Below are 19,431 nucleotides of genomic sequence, written 5' to 3'. Positions count from 1 at the left end.
TCCAGCCCCCCCCCCAGGGGATGATACGTCACACCCCCTCCCCTTCCCACCCCCCAAAGAGGATGAAACGTCACACCCCCTCCCCTCCCACCCCCCCCCCCACCACTGACCAGAGGATCAACGTCAGAGAGCCGCTTTCTGCTTTTTTTTCGTGCCCGGGCGCGCTGTCAGATTTTTTTTTTAACTGCACATGCGCAGTTCAGAGCTCCGATCGGTCCACCTGCGCTAAGCCCCGGCCACAGCGCGGATCGAGCCGGAGCCGGCAAAACATGTATGGGCGCGTTGGAAAGAGATTCCAGGTGCGGATCTATTCCCCCCATCACCTGTTCCAACAGAGATTGTAAGAACAAAAGAATTCCACTTTCATCCTTGCAGAATCTCATACTCCATTGGAAGGCCACATTATAATCACAAAACTAAATGACTGATGGACAAACTGACTCCCCCACAATAATAACAAACACAAGGGCAGGATTTTCTGACTGCACTCGCCCCAAGAATGGAAAATCCCACCTTAGGCCAATGGATTTTTGCATGGTCTGCCCCTGCCCGCTAAGATTCCCGTGGGGGTGAGATGGGAAAATTCTGCCCAAAGATTTTGAAACTCATTAAACCCTGAAGTGGTGTTAACAGTTACCATTTTGCAATGCATAGAAGACTTGTATGCAAAGCTGACTGGGGATCACATATTTTCCAAATTAAAAGTCTACCTCCAACTGATTTGAGGTGTCACCCAGGAAATATGTCACCATAAATATTCACAGCAGACTGTATGAGTACAATTGTTTGCCCTTTAGAGTGTCTTCGGCTTGCACCACTTTTTCAAAAGGTGATGGAGAAGAACATCCTTCGAGGGTGCCCAGAATGGCTGCCCATCTGGATGATATTTTAATCTCGGGTGCTACTACAGTGGAACATTTAGAGTTTGGAGGAGGTCTTATGGTTTTTTTTCTGATGCTGGTGATTTAAAAGGGAAAATATGTGTTCCAGGCCAATGGGGTAATGTGCCTCGGGTACAGAGTTGACAAGGATGTATTACATTCTGTCCAAGAGAACATGAAGGCCATAAAGAGGCTCCAAGGAACACAACAGAGTTGAAGTGTTTCCTAGGTCTTATAAATTACTATAGAAAATTCATATGGACTTTGTAACCCTGGTTCCCAAATTTGGCTGCAACACCGAGATAAAACAAGAAGCCCAGAAAAGTTGCCATGATGGTCAGAGACTAGATATAGACTTCAAACTGGGAGATACTGCCCACATGAGGAACTTTGGCACAGTCAAAGAGAAAACAGGACCGGTGTTTTACAAGGTAAAAACCAGGGCGAAGACCTCTATCACATGGAACCCTCTGCAGAGGCAACTGTTTTTATGCACATGCCAGCATTGGCATCCTTCACACCTGCATGTGGACAGAAAACTCCGGCCTCTAAAAACTCAAGAGCCAGTCATCTGGAAGATGAAGATTCTGTCTCGGACATGGATACAATGACAATGGACACCCAGTCAGACGTCACCACCCTGTAGTGTCTCTTTGATGCTCTTCCCAGAACTGTAGTCCCAGGCAGGGATTAGTGTGTATACGGCAGTTGTTTTACTTTGCATTCTGTAATACGCTATGTTCTTTTCCAGTCGGGCTTCCCGAGTCATTATAGTGAGGCAATTGTTTAACAATTCCAATGAGTTTCTCAATCTTCTCAAACCCTAAACTGAGCCTGCATTAATAATGTTTTTTACATCTTTCAGAATTAAAGAACACTAAAGCCATTCAGCCAACAATTTTCTGAATTAAATAGTCCCTGGCCTGGACCATTAATATGTTTCAGGGCACCCCTAGTGCAGGCCTTGGACCTTGGCTGGGCCTTGGAGCTGACAAATGGGTGCACATTTAAGTGTAGCTGTACATAGCCATCTTGAGGGGATTAGTTCATTTGACAAGAAGTGCCTGAATGAGTCATAATTGTTAAATTCATAATTTTTAAGCACAACAGTATCAACTTTGTCCAGTTGTCATATTGTTGGAAATTAAAAATTAGAAGCTTGTTCAGATAAACCACAAACACACAATGTTTGCTGTTAATAGCTTGATCATGTTTTCATTTATTTGAAGGCAGCAATATAGTTTATTTACTAAAACAAAGGAATGACCTTTGACATCCACATAAGCTAAACCCAATCAGAGCAGTTGTTACAAATCAGTTTGTAATAGAAAGATTGTGGAGCTGCACTTACAGGTTTCCCCTCATGTTTCATAAGCAGAAACAGAATTGTGTCCATGGACTTTCATGAAACAGGTTGTCCAGGGTGATTTTTAACTGGATCAATTGATTGATTCCTTATGCCCCATCCATTAACTGCCAACTGTCAAGCGTTTCAATTCAGATCCTAACAGAATCCCACCTTAAATAAGTCCAAAACATTCCAATGATTTGAGTGTAAATAATTAAATTCCACTGTTGTTGTGGCAAGTATTACATACTGAATATTTTTAACATAAATTTCATTTTTCAGGTCTTACATAACATATGAAGCATAATAGTTCAGAAATGTGTACAGAATCAAATGCATCAAGAAATGTTTGCAAATAACAAGACAACTTTGTAGGCTTACGTTACTGCATTTCTGTTTTGCATTCGAGTAAGTATCAAAGCTGAGCCAATTATATAAAGACATGGTTGTGTGAATGGTTGTGTGTGCATTGCTAATTTAACAATGTCAAAACAAAATTGTATCATAATACAGCTTATAATTTGACTAGGATAGGTGGAATACCATGTAACAGAAGTATTTTATAGGGTAGAATTCTCTCAGGGGTCCACTCAAATTTACAATGGAAGATCCATGGAAGCCCTGTGAAACATAGCAAACACCATTTCCTAGGGTTTCTGCTGATCTTTCTCCCTGATTATGGTAGACAATTGGGAGAAGATTTGCAGAAACTAATGACATTTTTCTTTCCTAAATATGAATGAGTGATGGCCTGATCCTCAATACTGTTATACCTTACTGTGTAAGTATGTTATATATTTAATGAAAAATATTGCATCGAAAGCAAATGCTCATCCCAGAAATCTTACTTGTTGTTAGGAGCATTAGTCAGGCTATTTTGTCAATATTTACCATTATAAATAGCTATGTCAGCATTTCCTAGTCTATTTTATCATGTTAGTGTCACAACACACTTGCAGGCTCTGTGGAAGTGTTCCATTTATCCCTACTCTCTGCTTCCTGTCCATTAACCAATACTAATATATTATCCCAAACTCCATGTGGCCTTATCTTGCATGTTAACCTTTCTTGAGGCACCTTGTCAAAAACCTTTTGGAAATTCAGGTATGCTACATCCACTGGTTCCCCTTTAACTATCCTACTAGTTACATCCTAAAAAACTGTATAAATTTTGATTTCTCTTTGGCTATTGGCTTTTTCTAATCACACTGTGCTTTTCTAATTCCATTGTTAAGCTTTCCTAAATAATAGATTTCAGCATTTTTCCAATGACTAATATCAGGCTAACTAGCCTGTAGTTCCATGGGAAAACTATTTCAGAAGCTCCATAATTAAATGTCTTAGCTATGACATCTTGTCATGTTATTATAACTATATAATGGCACCAATTACTCATAAAGGATTGAGTAAACAAGTTGTGGGTTAACTTATTAAGACTAGGCACATGTGAACATTTAGACATAGGCATAAAGCAAAATGAAATTAAGACCGGACTGCCTGACCCATTTTCCTTCTAGTGATGTCATGTCAATATCCCTGAAAGACATACTACAATACAATTGACATGATCACTAGATATGACTGCTCAATACAAGATTCATAAGCAAATGGATTCTGAGCAAGTTTTCTGTGTATCAGAACCTGCAAAATGCAAATAGGGATTAAATGTGGATTACAGGGTCAAAGGTAGGGTTCTGAAGACTGTGGAGGAACAGAGAGATCTTGGGGTCCATATCCACAGACCTCTAAAGGTTGCCACTCAAGTGGATAGAGCTGTGAAGAAGGCTTATAGTGTGTTAGCTTTTATTAACAGGGGGTTAGAGTTTAAGAGCCGCGGGGTTATGCTGCAACTGTACAGGACCTTGGTGAGACCACATTTGGAATATTGTGTGCAGTTCTGGTCACCTCACTATAAGAAGGATGTGGAAGTGCTGGAAAGAGTGCAGAGGAGATTTACCAGGATGCTGCCTGGTTTGGAGGGTAGGTCTTATGAGGAAAGGTTGAGGGAGCTAGGGCTGTTCTCTCTGGAGCGGAGGAGGCTGAGGGGAGACTTAATAGAGGTTTATAAAATGATGAAGGGGATAGATAGAGTGAACGTTCAAAGACTATTTCCTCGGGTGGATGGAGCTATTACAAGGGGGCATAACTATAGGGTTCGTGGTGGGAGATATAGGAAGGATATCAGAGGTAGGTTCTTTACGCAGAGAGTGGTTGGGGTGTGGAATGGACTGCCTGCAGTGATAGTGGAGTCAGACACTTTAGGAGCATTTAAGCGGTTATTGGATAGGCACATGGAGCACACCAGGATGATAGGGAGTGGGATAGCTTGATCTTGGTTTCAGATAAAGCTCGGCACAACATCGTGGGCCGAAGGACCTGTTCTGTGCTGTACTGTTCTATGTTCTAGGTCTGCCCCCTTTTGATCTGAATTATTCACTTTAGTTGTCTTTATTACAATACTGGTCTCTTGTTATCAAACCTGTTATATCATTATTTTGAATTTCTTCATCTCATTGTGGTCCAGTCATAAAGGCCAGAATTTTACCACCCCACCCGCCATGGGAATTGGGGCAGGCAGGGAGCGGACAATGAGAAGGTCTGTTGACCTTGGGCAGGATTTTACGGTTTTGGGATGAGTGAGGCCATAAAATCCGGCCCAAAGTGTGGTAGCAGACACACTCTGCTTTGTAGTGGGTTAATTATCTTATCTCAGCCAGACAACCAGCAGGAATCAAGCAAAAAAAATGTACACCAAAAGAGAGATTAAAATTGGCACCAATATAGTTTTACACAGTACAAGGAGATATTCTTCACATAAAACCAAATCTACATCTTCTGCACCAGATGAGGTGAGAGTGATTGCCCTTGACATCAAGGTAGATTTAACTGAGCATAACATGAAGGAGCCCCAATAAAACTGGAGTCGATAGGAATCAGGAGAAAACCCTCTGCTAGGTAGAGTCTACCTAGCACAAAGGAAGTTCCTCAGGGTAGTGTCCAAGGCCCAACCACCTTCAGCACTGCAAGAACTCATCATGGCCCCTTAGGCAGCACCTTCCAAACCTACAACTGCCACCATTTAGAAAGACAAGAGCAGCATATACCTGAGAACACCATCAACTGGAAAATCTCCTCTAAGTTGCTCAGCATCCTGACTTGGAAATATATCGCCATTCCTTCACTGTTGCTGGATCAAGGACCTGGAACTACCCCCCCTAACTTCACTGAGGATGTACTGATATCTCAGGACTGCTGTAGTTCAAGAAGGCAGCTCACTACCATCTTCTCAAGTGCATTTAGCAATGAGCAATAAATGCGTGCCTAGCCAATGATGACCAAATCCCATAAATTAATTTTGAAAACCATTGCCAGTCATTTGATATCTGCACAGATTTGTACTATTCTATTTTTTAGAGTCCAAATTTGGGTCTGACTTCACATACTGGGAGATCCAAATTTTGTGATTACATAGTCAATGGGTGAAGCTTCCCATTGGCTGCAGAACTCACATGTAGTTATGCAAAGTATATCATACTTGCATCCAACTGACTTAAGTTTCCTGCCATCAATAGAAACAATCAAAATCAAGAGGTTTCAGAGCAAAACAATGAACAAACAGCAAACATCTATGAAACAAGAAATCAAAAGCTGACAAGACTTTAGAATGTTCATAACGACATTTTTCATCAAAAGTCTAATGTCTATCACCCAAACAGAAGCCTGGCATTTGAGTTTAAGGGGGTGTTCCAAATGGCCACTTCTCAGCTGAACAAAATGGATCCAATGAGGTAGCCAATTGGTGACCATGCTGAATACTTTTCCTGAGCTAATGAAGAGGAAATGTGGGAATAGATCCAGGTCTATGCACATCATTTCTTTACTCTAGAATTCCCTGAGGTTTTCTATAACACGTCAATGAAGCAGGAGGTTACATTCCGAGCTCTTGCCATGACAATGAGTCATCAAAATAAACAGACTTCCTAGACTATCTACACCAAGATGATTTACAGATCAAACTGTCTTCAAGAGTTGTGTGAAAGTCCTCAAAGAAAAAAGAGACACAAATATCCAAAAGCCATTTTAAGTATTTCCCTCCAGCAGCTGAAGGGTCTTTCTGCTGGTGAGCAGGATTGCAGTTATTAGGCTGATAGCTTTGCCAAAACTCCACTCCCTACAATCTCAGTGTAAGGTGTGTCATGGTGCAAGCTGTAATAAAGGTACCTGGCCAGCTAATTAGCATCGGCTTGAAAAGTTCAATGGATTCCTCCACTCATCGGCACCAGGGGAGGGGAGGTCCAGAGAGCACAAGATCTTTCTCTACACCTTTCTCTAGCTATGACTGTAACATTACATTCTCCACCCTCTCAAAGAACAAAGAACAAAGAAACTTACAGCACAGGAACAGGCCCTTCAGCCCTCCAAGCCTGCACTGACCATGTTGCCCGACTTAACTAAAGCCCCCTACCCTTCCGGGGACCATATCCCTCTATTCCCATCCTATTAATTTATTTGTCACGACATCTCTTAAAGGTCACTATCGTATCTGCTTCCACTAGCACCCCCCCCCCCCCGCCGCCAGCGAGTTCCAGGCACCCACCACCCTGTGTGTAAAAAAACTTGCCTCGTGCATCTTCTTTAAACATTGCCCCTTGCACCTTAAACCCATGCCCCTGAATATTTGACTCTTCTGCCCGGGGAAAAAGCTTCTGACTACCCACTCTGTCCATGCCCCTCATAATCTTGTAGACTTCTATCATGGTCGCCCCTCAACCTCTGTCATTCCAGTGAGAATAAACCAAGTTTCTCCAAACTCTCCTCATAGCTAATGACCTCTATGCCAGGCAGCATGCTGGTAAATCTTTTCTGCACCCTCTCCAAAGCCTCCACATCCTTCTGGTAGTGTGACGACCAGAATTGAACACTATATTCCAAGTGCGGCCTAACTAAGGTTCTATACAGCTGCAACATGACTTGCCAATTTTTAAACTCAATGCCCCGGCCGATGAAGGCAAGCATGCCGTATGCCTTCTTGACTACTTTCTCCACCTGCATTGCCACTTTCAGTGACCTGTATACCTGTACACCCAGATCCCTCTGCCTATCAATACTCTTAAGGGTTCTGCCATTTACTGTATATTTCCTATCTGTATTAGACCTTCCAAAATGCATTACGTCACATTTCCAGATTAAACTCCATCTGCTATTTCTCCGCCCAAGTCTCCAATCGATCTATATCCTCTGATGGTTCTCATTGCTATCCGCAAATCCACCAACCTTTGTGTCATCTGCAAACTTACTAATCAAACCAGTTACATTTTCCTCCAAATCATTTATATATATTAGAAACAGCAAAGCCTTTTCCTTCTCTATGTATGGTATGCTTTGTCTGTATGGCGCGCAAGAAACAATACTTTTCACTGTATACTAATACATGTGACAATAAATCAAATCAAAATAGGGACAAGAATAGCCCTCCTGAGTCTGCTCCAATAATCTGATCTTTGATATCAATTGTACTTTCCTACTGAATCCCCATAATACTTAGATAACCTCAGAGATAAAAAATCTGGCTATCATAGCTTTGAACATATTAAGCGACCCAGCATTCACAGGGCTTCCTGAGGTAGAGAACCCCTAAGTTTCCTAGCCCATTGAATGGAGAAATTTCTTCTCCTAAATGATAAGCCTAATTCTAGGTCCCTTTGTTCTCAACTTTTCAACCAAGGGGAACATGTTCTCAACATCTATTCTATCAGAAACTCTGAGAGTCTTTCATTTTTCAATGAGATCACTCTTCATTCTTCTAAACATTCAAGAGTGTAGGCCATTCGGCGCAACCTCTCATCATTTGACAACTGTATCATCCTAGGATTCAATCTAGTAAATCTGTACTGCATCCTCTCTGAGAAAAATACACTCTTCCTTAAATATGAAAAACAAAAATGTGCTCAGTACTCCAGGTGTGGTCTCACGGCAGTCCGGTACCATTGCAGCAAGACGTCCTTACTCTTGTACACCAGCTCCCTTGCAATAAAATCCACCCTGTCATTTATGTTCCTGATTGTTTGCTATATCTTCATGTTACCTTTCTGGGGGCATGGCGGGCTGGGAGACTCGAGCAGAGGCTGTTTCATGGGCTCCCCACTGGGCGCCTTGGCCTCCACGAGTCTCCGGCAGCCGAATTTCTGGCACCATCAGCTCCGCGCCAGAAATCGGCACGGAGATGCACAAATAAATGGTCATTTTAATGTATTTTAAATATCATGAGCAGTCCCGGGACTGAAGTATCCAGGCCCGCTAGCCTCTCCAACCCCCCCGCCAGGAGTGTCTCACTCCAGTGGGGTTTACAACAGCTCTCCACTTACAGGGAGCTGGCAGTCCGACCCCACTGGAGTGATGGGGGGTCATGGAGGCCCCCCAGGAGATTGGGGGTAAGTGGGGGTGCCCCCAGGGCATTGCCAGTTTGGCAGTGCCAACATGGCCCCCTTGCACTGCCCAAGGGGCAAAGTGCCAATGCCGAGGGGAACATTGGCACTGCCCACCGGGCATCAAGCAGTGCCAAGGGGGCAGGCCAGAGGAGACACGGCCTAATGGGGGCAGGGCTTCTGGGGGCCGATTGATGGGAGAAGGGATCCCGATACTACTCTGTACTCAAGCTGAGTGACCATTGGGGTGGGAGGGAGGTCGGCCTGCCGGGGGGTCGGGGCTGCGGAGGGGGGGGGGGGGGGGGTCAGGACTGCGGGGTTTAAGGGGGATCAGGGTTGCTGGGGGGTGGGGGAGGTGGGAGGGAGATTGAGGCAGGCCGGGACCAGGGTGGGAGGGCGGTTGTCGAGGCTGGCCCGGACATGTCCTGGGGACCAGCAATCGAAGTTGGGGGGGGGGTGGGGGGCGGGGGGCGGGGGACGGGGGCCGGAGGGCAGTGATTCAGGGTTGCAAGGCTGGACAGCGATTGAGCTGGCTGGCGATCAGGAGGTCAGCTATGCGGGGCTACTGTGCATGCGCCGATCTCGGCGCTGACAGATCAGCGCATGCGCAGTGGCCTGTTCAGCGCTGTATTGCCAGCCTGTCCAGTGGAAATAGGCCCCGCCCACAGCTTTTTCGCATGAATCAGGCTAGGACACTCTGCAGTGCACAGAACGTTGGAGATTCATTTTGAAACTCCCGTTGAAAAAATCTGCGGGATTTACTCCAGTTTTCACGCGAATTCGACACTTAAAATTTTTGTGACTTCTACAAATACATAAAGGACAAAAGAGTAACAAGGGAGAGAGTAGGGCCTCTTAAGGATCAATAAGGTCATTTATGTGCGGATCCACAAGAGATGAGTGAGATCCGAAATGAATATTTCTCATCAGTATTTACTGTTGAGAAAAGCATGGATGTTAGGGAACTTGGGGAAATAAATAGTGATGGCTTGAGGAGTGTACATATTACAGAGAAATAGGTGCTGGAAGTCTTAAAGCGCACCAAGGTAGATAAATCCTCGGGACCTGATGAAGTGTATCCCAGGACATTGTGGGAGGCTAGGGAGGAAATTGCGGGTCCCCTAGCAGAGATATTTGAATCATCGATAGTCACGGGCGAGGTGCCTGAAGATTGGAGGGTGGCAAATGTTGTGCCTTTGTTTAAAAAGGGCTGCAGGGAAAAGCCTGGGAACTGCAGGCCAGTGAGCCTCACATCTGTGGTGGGTAAGTTGTTGGAAGGTATTTTGAAAGACAGGATCTACAGGCATTTACAAATGCAAGGACTGATTAGGGACAGTCGGCATGGCTTTGTGAATGGAAAATCATGTCTCACAAATTTGATAGAGTTTTTTGAAGGGGTAACCAAGAAGGTAGATGAGGGCAGTGCAGTTGATGTTGTCTACATGGACTTTAGCAAGACCTTTGACAAGGTACCGCATGGTAGGTTGTTGCATAAGGTTAAATCTCACAGGATCCAGGGTGAGCTATCTAAATGGATACAAAATTGGCTTCTTGACAGAAGCCAGAGGATGGTTATAGATGGTTGTTTTCATTTCATTGGATACGAACAGTTACGGCAAGAAGCCTGACACCATCCAGGACAGTAAGAGTTTTAACAACACCAGGTTAAAGTCCAACAGGTTTATTTGATAGCAAATACCATTAGCTTTCAGAGCGCTGCTCCTTCATCAGAGACAAACAGGTTTGATTGACTTGCACCCATCCTTAAACATTCATTCCCTCCATAATGAGCCCAGGCTGGCAGGACTCATGACCTTCTCAAGGGCAAATAGAGATGGCAAACAAATAATGTCCTTGCCGTAACTGTTCGTATCCAATGAAATAAAAACAATGCTGATTAATAGCCACAGATGTGCAGGATGTGCTTTTAAACCAGTTAATTAGTATATATGGTTGGAAACTTACAAGGCCAAATTTGCAAAGTTACACTGCAAGAAGGCAAGGCTCTACATCACTAGTTGGAGTTCTGAAATTACCCCAACTATTTTTGGCATGTGTAATGCAAAAACATAAATGAGCAAACAGGACATTTGTAACTCTTGCAATTTGACCTTCCACAACATAGAGACGACCAGGAAGTAATAACACCAACACTTTCACAAACTTGTAAAGTGGAGATGCCTGTAATAATGGTGGATATAACATGAGAATTAATAAAACAAATGATTGCTTAATCAGCCCACTTAATTAATCAAATTTTATAGTAAGAAGAGTTCCTTACTGAGTCGCATTCTCATGAAGGTTTAAGAGTGACAGAAGACTAAATTGGACATTTCCCGCTGGCATGTTTGAAGATGGAGAGATAAGTAAAATCCAACCCAGATACACAAAAATGACTGTTCACACAGCTGTCACTCTCAGGCCATTTACCCATATAATTTAGACCATAATTAATTCCATTAAATGTGATGAATTTGCTGTTATGATATCCAATGTATCTCTCCAGCTCTTCAGGTAATGGAGGAGCATAGAAATCCTAGCCTGAAGCTCTGTCAGGGAATAAATAATGGGCTGCATTTTGGCTGAGTAACAGGAGACAGAGTAGTGGTTAATGGATATTTTCAGGCTGGAGGAAGGTTTGAAAGAGAGTTCCCCAATGGTCAGTGTTGAGATTCATGTTTTTCCTGATATATTGATGACAGAGACCTTGCTGTACAGGGCATGATTTCAAAATTTGCAGATGATACAAAACTTGGAACTCTTGTGAACTGTGGGGAGGATAGTGTAGAACTTCAAAGGAACATAGACAAGCTGGTGGAATTGGCAGAAAGGTGGCAGATGAAGTTCAGTGCACGGAAATGTGAAGTGATTTATTTTGGTAGGAAGATCATAAAGAGATAATATAAAATACAAGGTACAACTCTAAACAGGGTGCAAGATCAGAGGGACCTGGGTGTATGTGTGAATAAGTCATTGAAAGTAGCAGGGCAGGTTGAGAGAATGGTTAATAAAACATACAGTATCCGAGGTTTTATTAATAGGGGTATAGATTACAAGAGCAAGGAGGTCATGTTGAACCTGTATAATGCACATTACTGCATCCAGTTCTGGATATCACAATTCAGGAAGGATGTGCATTGGAGAGAGTTCAGAAAAGATTCAAGAGAAGGATTCCAGGGATGAGGAACTTCAATGATGAAGATAGATTGTAAAAGTTGGTCCTGTTTTCCTTGTAGAAAAGAAAGCTGAGGAAAGATTTGATAGAGGTGTTCAAAAGGTGTCTGGACAAGTAGATAGGGAGAGACTATTCTTACTTCTGAAGGATTGAGAATGAAAGGGCACTGATTTAAAGTAATTGACAAAAGAAGCAAAAGTGATGTGAGATAAAACTTTTCATGTAATGAGTGGTTAGGTCTGGCATATACTGCCTAAAAGTGGGATGGAGGCAAGTTCAATTGAAGCTTTCAAAAGGGAATTAAACTGTTATCGAAAAAGGAAGAATCTGCAGGATTATGGGGAGAAGGCAGAAGAGTGGCAGTGAGTGAGTTGTTCATCCGAAGAGCCAGTGCAGACATGATGGGCACAATCTTACCGGCCGTTCACAGCACGCTCCCGCTGCAAAGTCAGAGAATTTGGAACCCAGCCAAATCTCCATTCACTGCAGCAGGATGGGAAAATTCTGCTGGCGTTTACCCCCATAACATTCCAGCCGATGGGCCAAAAGACTTCCTTCTGAGTTGTAAAAATACTATGATTCTGTGATTTTAACTTTCCAATACAATGGCAGCTGGGAGGTGTGTGAGGAAGATAGTTTCAGCAGTTCGCGGCACGGTAGCACAGTGGTTAGCACTGCTGCTTCACAGCTCCAGGGACCAGGGTTCGATTCCCGGCTTGGGTCACTGTCTGTGTGGAGTTTGCACATTCTCCTCGTGTCTGTGTGGGTTTCCTCCGGGTGCTCCGGTTTCCTGCCACAGTCCAAAGGTGTGCGGGTTAGGTTGATTGGCCATGTTAAAAATTGCCCCTTAGTGTCCTGAGATGCATAGGTTAGAGGGATTAGTGGGTAAAATATGTAGGGATATGGGGGTAGGGCCTGGGTGGGATTGTGGTCGGTGCAGACTCGATGGGCCGAATGGCCTCTTTCTGTACTGTAGGGTTTCTATAATGATTCTATGATTCACTTGAGTGGCTTTTTAACCCAGCTACTGTATTAGCATTTGGCTTCTACCCAACAAATTAATATCTTACCATTGTTAATGGAGAGATCGGGGTCTCCCAACCAACTAGTGACAGAATTAAATATCAGTCATATCCCATACAATACTCTCATGTTGACTTTATGTCAGTAGCCACTGAAATATGATGATATGCACAATGATAACTGAACACTTTCTTACTTTGACAGTTCTAAATCATGTCTTTCATTTCCCACGGGCCCAAACAGTATCCTATACGTTGTGCTGCAGAGGAAGCCCCTCACTCTGAGGATGCATCTGCAGATGTTCTGCCAGTTCATTTACAAACCCGTTGATGGAGTTACCATTGTGTTGTAGATGACATTGTACACATGACATGTGAGAAAGAGCAGGTGGTGAAGACAGGAACACTAGTGGAAAAGACCCCATTGGAGGGAACAAAATGTGTCAAGCTCTACTTATCTGGAAACAGATGCTAAACCTTTGGGGTAACAACAAGGGGATAATTTTACCAATGCAACAGAAAATGTGTGAGGTGTGGGTGCTTTTCTATCTGTATTGTGCATGCATGGAGAGAAATGATGAAGGACTCCTCCTCAAGTATGACTGTTTTGATAGCACAGCTTTTTACAATTATGTTCAAATCCGTGGAAAGAGTTGGCCCCTGCATGAAATATCAGAGTAAGAAGTCTCACAACACCAGGTTAAAGTCCAACAGGTCAATGTTGAATGTTGGACTTTAACCTGGTGTTGTGAGACTTCTTACCGTGCTCACCCCAGTCCAATGCCGGCATCTCCACATCATGAAATATCAGACACAGCAATTAAACAAGTGCATGCTGGTCCTCACACTGTGCTTACTAAATGCCAACTTAAATATGATTGATGATAAGACCATAAAAATAGCTGCAGCAGTAGACCACATGTCCTTCAAGCCTACTGCATCATCTAATACAAAATTGGCCGATCTGCCTCAACTCATTTTCCCACCAGCTCCTCATATCCCTGATTCCCTGAGAGAGACCAAAAATCTGTTTATCTCAGCCTTAAATGTATCCAATGATGCAGCGTCCTCAAGCCTTTGGGGTAGAGAATCTCAAAGATTCACAATCTTCTGAATGAAGAAATATTTTCTCATTTCAGTTCTAAATGATCCACTCCTTATCTTGATACTGTGCCCTTGTGTTCTAGATTTCACACCACTAGAAACAACCTTTCAGCGTCAGCACTGTCAGTGCTCTTAAGAATATGTTTCAAAGCGATCACCTCACATTTTTCTAAACATCAGAGACTATATGCTCAGTTGTGAGAGATCTGAATACTTATAGGAATCTTTGTTATTTGTTCAGCCACCTCAATTCCAGCTGTCCTCTCACTTAGTTTCCATTATGAGCCCCAGGAAGCCCAAGAAAATTGTACAGTCAGTTAAATGAAAACACAGTTAAAAAATGCTGCTGATTTCCTTTCAACATATTTAATTTGGCAATTTGCTTATCCCAAGGTGGTTTTCTTCATGGAATGTTGAAGTTAATCACAGAAGTCGCTTCCTGACACTGTCAATTTTAGCCCTGTTGTCTAGACCCAAACCCATGCATGTTTTTAGGATAAAATCCACTCCTACCCAGGTGTCAGTGTTTAATATTGCAAAAAAACTCCTGATTGGAGTAAGTTCCAATGGACTTATGATAGGGCACATTAATGTAATAACAGTTGTTACGTGAATTAAGTGTCTTAATAGATAGTTGTTGTTTTGGAAGTTGAATGGGGTAATTGAAGTATGCAGTAAATGTACAATTATTGCTGAGGAATAGAATTATCAGATAAAAGAAATGGTGGGTGTGCTTTTCTCTACAATAGTCAGCAATGGGTTTTCCAGAAGTTTTATTGGTGAAGCTTCTTTACTGTTCAGATCATCTTTCTTTAATTCTTAAAAACAGCCTCCAGGATGGCTTCAATCTCATTCCAAAAATACCATGAATGGGCTAACAATTGGTCAACAAGACAATCCTCATCCTTGGTCTCTTGCTTTGTCTCTCCGAATCTCTCTCCAACAATTACATTTCCCTCAACTGTTTTGTTTCTTGTATTCATATTGTGGTTCTGGTCTCTGCCATAAAATGTTGAAATTCCCAGAAATGTAGAGGCATTGGATTGTCCTAGAGTTTCAGCAGGTCTACAGGATGAATTTCAGAGGCTGCACTGCATTCTGCTGTGTTGCTTTCTCATTCAAATTGTTGTGACCATCTAAAGTTAGAGGATATTTTCTCACTCTTGTGGAAGCTGATAAGAAGAAGCTGGAAATTTACTTGGTTTCAGCTTATTTCCAATCAGATAAATTGGAACAGTGGCTACCAGGGTTGCAGGGCCTCAGTGTTTCCTCCTAATCAGACTGCTTTACAAACAGTTATTTAAGCCCCATTTTACATTTATAGCGCCTTTCAGAACTTCAGTAAATCCCAATCAATTAATTAAATCTTAAATCATTGTTATAAAGTAGAAAAATCTACTTTCATGCAGATTATTGCAACAACTTTAACATTTCTTGCTCTTTAATGGACTGCACCCAAAAAATCCTTCTAACAGTAATGAGCTGCAGAGGAGTAGCCTGCTCTTCCAAGGAGTGGAATCATTGTTGGCACGGTGGCACAGTGGTTAGCACTGCTGCCTCACAGCACCAGGGACCCGGGTTTAATTCCTGTCTCGGGTGTCTGTGTGGAGTTTGTACGTTCTTCCCATGTCTGCATGGGTTTCCTCTGAGTGTTCCACTTTCCTCCCACAGTCCAAAGATGTGCAGGTTAGGTAAATTGGCCATGATAAATTCTCCCTCAATGTCCTAAGATGTGTAGGTTTGATGGATTAGCTATGGTAAATGTGTGTGGTTATGGGATAGAGTGACGGAAAGGGCTTGGGTAAGAAACTATGTCAGCGAGTTGTTGGAGAGGATTCTTAGAGATAGGATGTATGCGCATTTAGAAAGGAATAAACTCATTAACGATAGTCAGCATGGTTTTGTGAGAGGGAGGTCATGCCTCACTAACCTGGTGGAGTTTTTTGAAGTGACAAGAATGGTTGACGAGGGAAGGGCCGTGGATGTTGTCTATATGGACTTTAGTAAAGCGTTTGACAAAGTCCCTCATGGTAGGTTGGTGCAAAAGGTTGGATCTCATGGGATAAAGGGGGAGGTGGCTAGATGGGTGGAGAACTGGCTTGGTCACAAAAGACAGAGGGTGGTAGTGGAAGGGTCTTTTTCCGGCTGGATGCCTGTGACTCGTGGTGTTCCGCAGGGCTCTGTATTGGGACCTCTGCTGTTTGTGATTTATATAAACGATCTGGAAGAAGGTGTAACTGGGGTGATCAGTAAGTTTGCGGACGACACGAAAATGGCTGGACTTGCAGATAGTGAGGAACTTTGTCAGAGGCTACAGAAGGATATAGATAGGCTGGAAACTTGGGCAAAGAAATGGCAGATGGAGTTCAATCCAGATAAATGCGAAGTGATGCATTTTGGCAGAACAGAGGAGGTTTAAGACTTATCTAGATAGCCATATGAACGGAGTGGGAATGGAGGGATACAAAAGAATGGTCTAGTTTGGACCAGGGAGGGCCGAATGGCCTGTTCCTGTGCTGTATTATTCTTTGTTCTTTGTTAACTAACGTAGGGGGGAGCTATACGATAAATGGCAGAACCATAAAGGGTGTAGATACGCAGAGGGACCTGTGTGTGCAAGTCCACAGATCCTTGAAGGTGACGTCACAGGTGGAGAAGGTAGTGAATAAGGCATATGGCATGCTTGCCTTTATAGGACGGGGCATAGAGTATAAAAGTTGGGGTCTGATGTTGCAGTTGTATAGAACGTTGGTTCGGCCGCATTTGGAATACTGCGCCCAGTTCTGGTCGCCACACTACCTGGTGAATCCCGTTGACATGAACAGCCGGAAAATTATCTGAATACGAGTCTTTCTTTCTCTTAACTTTTGTTTTTTAATCAACATGCTTAAAACAAATTATTGGGTCTTTTATTTCATGGCTGCTTGCAGGATCTCGCCAGGTACAAACGGGTCACCATTTACCCTACATTTCTAAAGCATTTAATTGACTATGCAGCACTTTGACAAAGGGTCATCTAGACTAGAAACAATGGCTCTAATCTCTCCTCACAGATGCTGTCAGACCTGCTGAGATTTTCCAGCAATTTTTTTTGTGCAGCATTTTTGGATATCCTTGGATTGTGACAAGTGCTATATAAATGCAAGTGATTTTTTCTCTTTTCTCTAACATCTAAAAGATCCAGAATAAGAGCACATGAAAGTTTAGGATAAAGTGTATTGAGCAGATGTGCACTGAACTGTAAGATCATCACTTTTCTGCTGCTGCAGATTCAACCTTTGTCTTGTTTAAGCATGAAATGAGGGGTCATTTTATAGATCTACAAACTCAGGAAAAATCCATGCTAAGCAACGCCCCTTAAATTTCCAGGTTGTAACTTGTATGCATTTCTATGATTCAGCAGGACAGTTGAAACCTTTTCTTAGCATGTAGATTTACACAGCTCTGCCTTCATTGGAAAAAAATAAAAACAAAATGAATATATATTTGACTACTAGGGAACCGTGGTGCACCAAAAAAGTTTCTTTGTTGGTTAAAAAGAAAAAGGAGGCTTATGTTCGGATGAGACGTGAGCACTCGGGTAGTGCACTAGAAAGCTTTAGATTGGCTAAGAGGGAGTTGAAGAGCGAGCTTAGAAGGGCTAAAAGGGGACATGAGAAGACTTTGGCGGATAGGGTTAAAGAGAATCCTAAGGCGTTCTATAGGTATGTCAAGAACAGAAGGTTGGTTAGGGCAAGTTTAGGGCCAGTTATAGATGGCAGAGGGAAGTTATGTGTGGAACCGGAGGAGATTGGTGAAGCATTGAACCAATATTTCTCTTCGGTGTTCACGCAAGGGGACATGAATATAGCTGAGGAGGACACTGGGTTGCAGGGGAGTAGAATAGACAGTATTACAGTTGATAAGGAGGATGTGCAGGATATTCTGGAGGGTCTGAAAATAGATAAATCCCCTGGTCCGGATGGGATTTATCCAAGGATTCTCTGGGAGGCAAGAGAAGTGATTGCAGAGCCTCTGGCTCTGATCTTCAGGTCGTCGTTGGCCTCTGGTATAGTACCAGAAGATTGGAGGTTAGCGAATGTTGTCCCATTGTTTAAGAAGGGGAACAGAGACTTCCCCGGGAATTATAGACCGGTGAGTCTCACTTCTGTTGTCGGCAAGATGTTGGAAAAAATTATAAGGGATAGGATTTATAGTTATTTGGAGAGTAATGAATTGATAGGTGATAGTCAGCATGGTTTTGTGGCAGGTAGGTCGTGCCTTACTAACCTTATTGAGTTTTTTGAGAAAGTGACCAAGGAGGTGGATGGGGGCAAGGCAGTGGACGTGGTATATATGGATTTTAGTAAGGCGTTTGATAAGGTTCACCATGGTAGGCTTCTGCAGAAAATGCAGATGTATGGGATTGGGGGTGATCTAGGAAATTGGATCAGGAATTGGCTAGCGGATAGGAAACAGAGGGTGGTGGTTGATAGTAAATATTCATCATGGAGTGCGGTTACAAGTGGTGTACCTCAGGGATCTGTTTTGGGGCCACTGCTGTTTGTAATATTTATTAATGATCTGGATGAGGGTATAGTTGGGTGGATTAGCAAATTTGCTGATGACACCAAAGTCGGTGGTGTGGTAGACAGTGAGGAAGGGTGTCGTAGTTTGCAGGAAGACTTAGACAGGTTGCAAAGTTGGGCCGAGAGGTGGCGGATGGAGTTTAATGCGGAGAAGTGTGAGGTAATTCACTTTGGTAGGAATAACAGATGTGTTGAGTATAGGGCTAACGGGAGGACTTTGAATAGTGTGGAGGAGCAGAGGGATCTAGGTGTATGTGTGCATAGATCCCTGAAAGTTGGGAATCAAGTAGATAAGGTTGTTAAGAAGGCATATGGTGTCTTGGCGTTTATTGGTAGGGGGATTGAATTTAGGAGTCGTAGCGTTATGTTGCAACTGTACACAACTCTGGTGCGGCCGCACTTGGAGTACTGTGTGCAGTTCTGGTCCCCACATTACAGGAAGGATGTGGAGGCTTTGGAGAGGGTGCAGAGGAGGTTTACCAGGATGTTGCCTGGTATGGAGGGGAGATCCTATGAGGAGAGGCTGAGGGATTTGGGATTGTTTTCGCTGGAAAGGCGGCGGCTAAGAGGGGATCTTATTGAAACATATAAGATGATTAGAGGTTTAGATAGGGTGGATAGTGATAGCCTTTTTCCTCTGATGGAGAAATCCAGCACGAGGGGGCATGGCTTTAAATTGAGGGGGGGTAGTTATAGAACCGATGTCAGGGGTAGGTTCTTTACCCAGAGGGTGGTGAGGGATTGGAATGCCCTGCCAGCATCAGTTGTAAATGCGCCTAGTTTGGGGGCGTTTAAGAGATCCGTAGATAGGTTCATGGACGAAAAGAAATTGGTTTAGGTTGGAGGGTCACAGTTTTTTTTTTTTTTAACTGGTCGGTGCAACATCGTGGGCCGAAGGGCCTGTTCTG

This window comes from Mustelus asterias, chromosome 10, assembly GCF_964213995.1.
Source record: "Mustelus asterias chromosome 10, sMusAst1.hap1.1, whole genome shotgun sequence".
Classification (NCBI taxonomy): domain Eukaryota; kingdom Metazoa; phylum Chordata; class Chondrichthyes; order Carcharhiniformes; family Triakidae; genus Mustelus; species Mustelus asterias.
Note: the sequence above shows the minus strand (reverse complement) of the source record.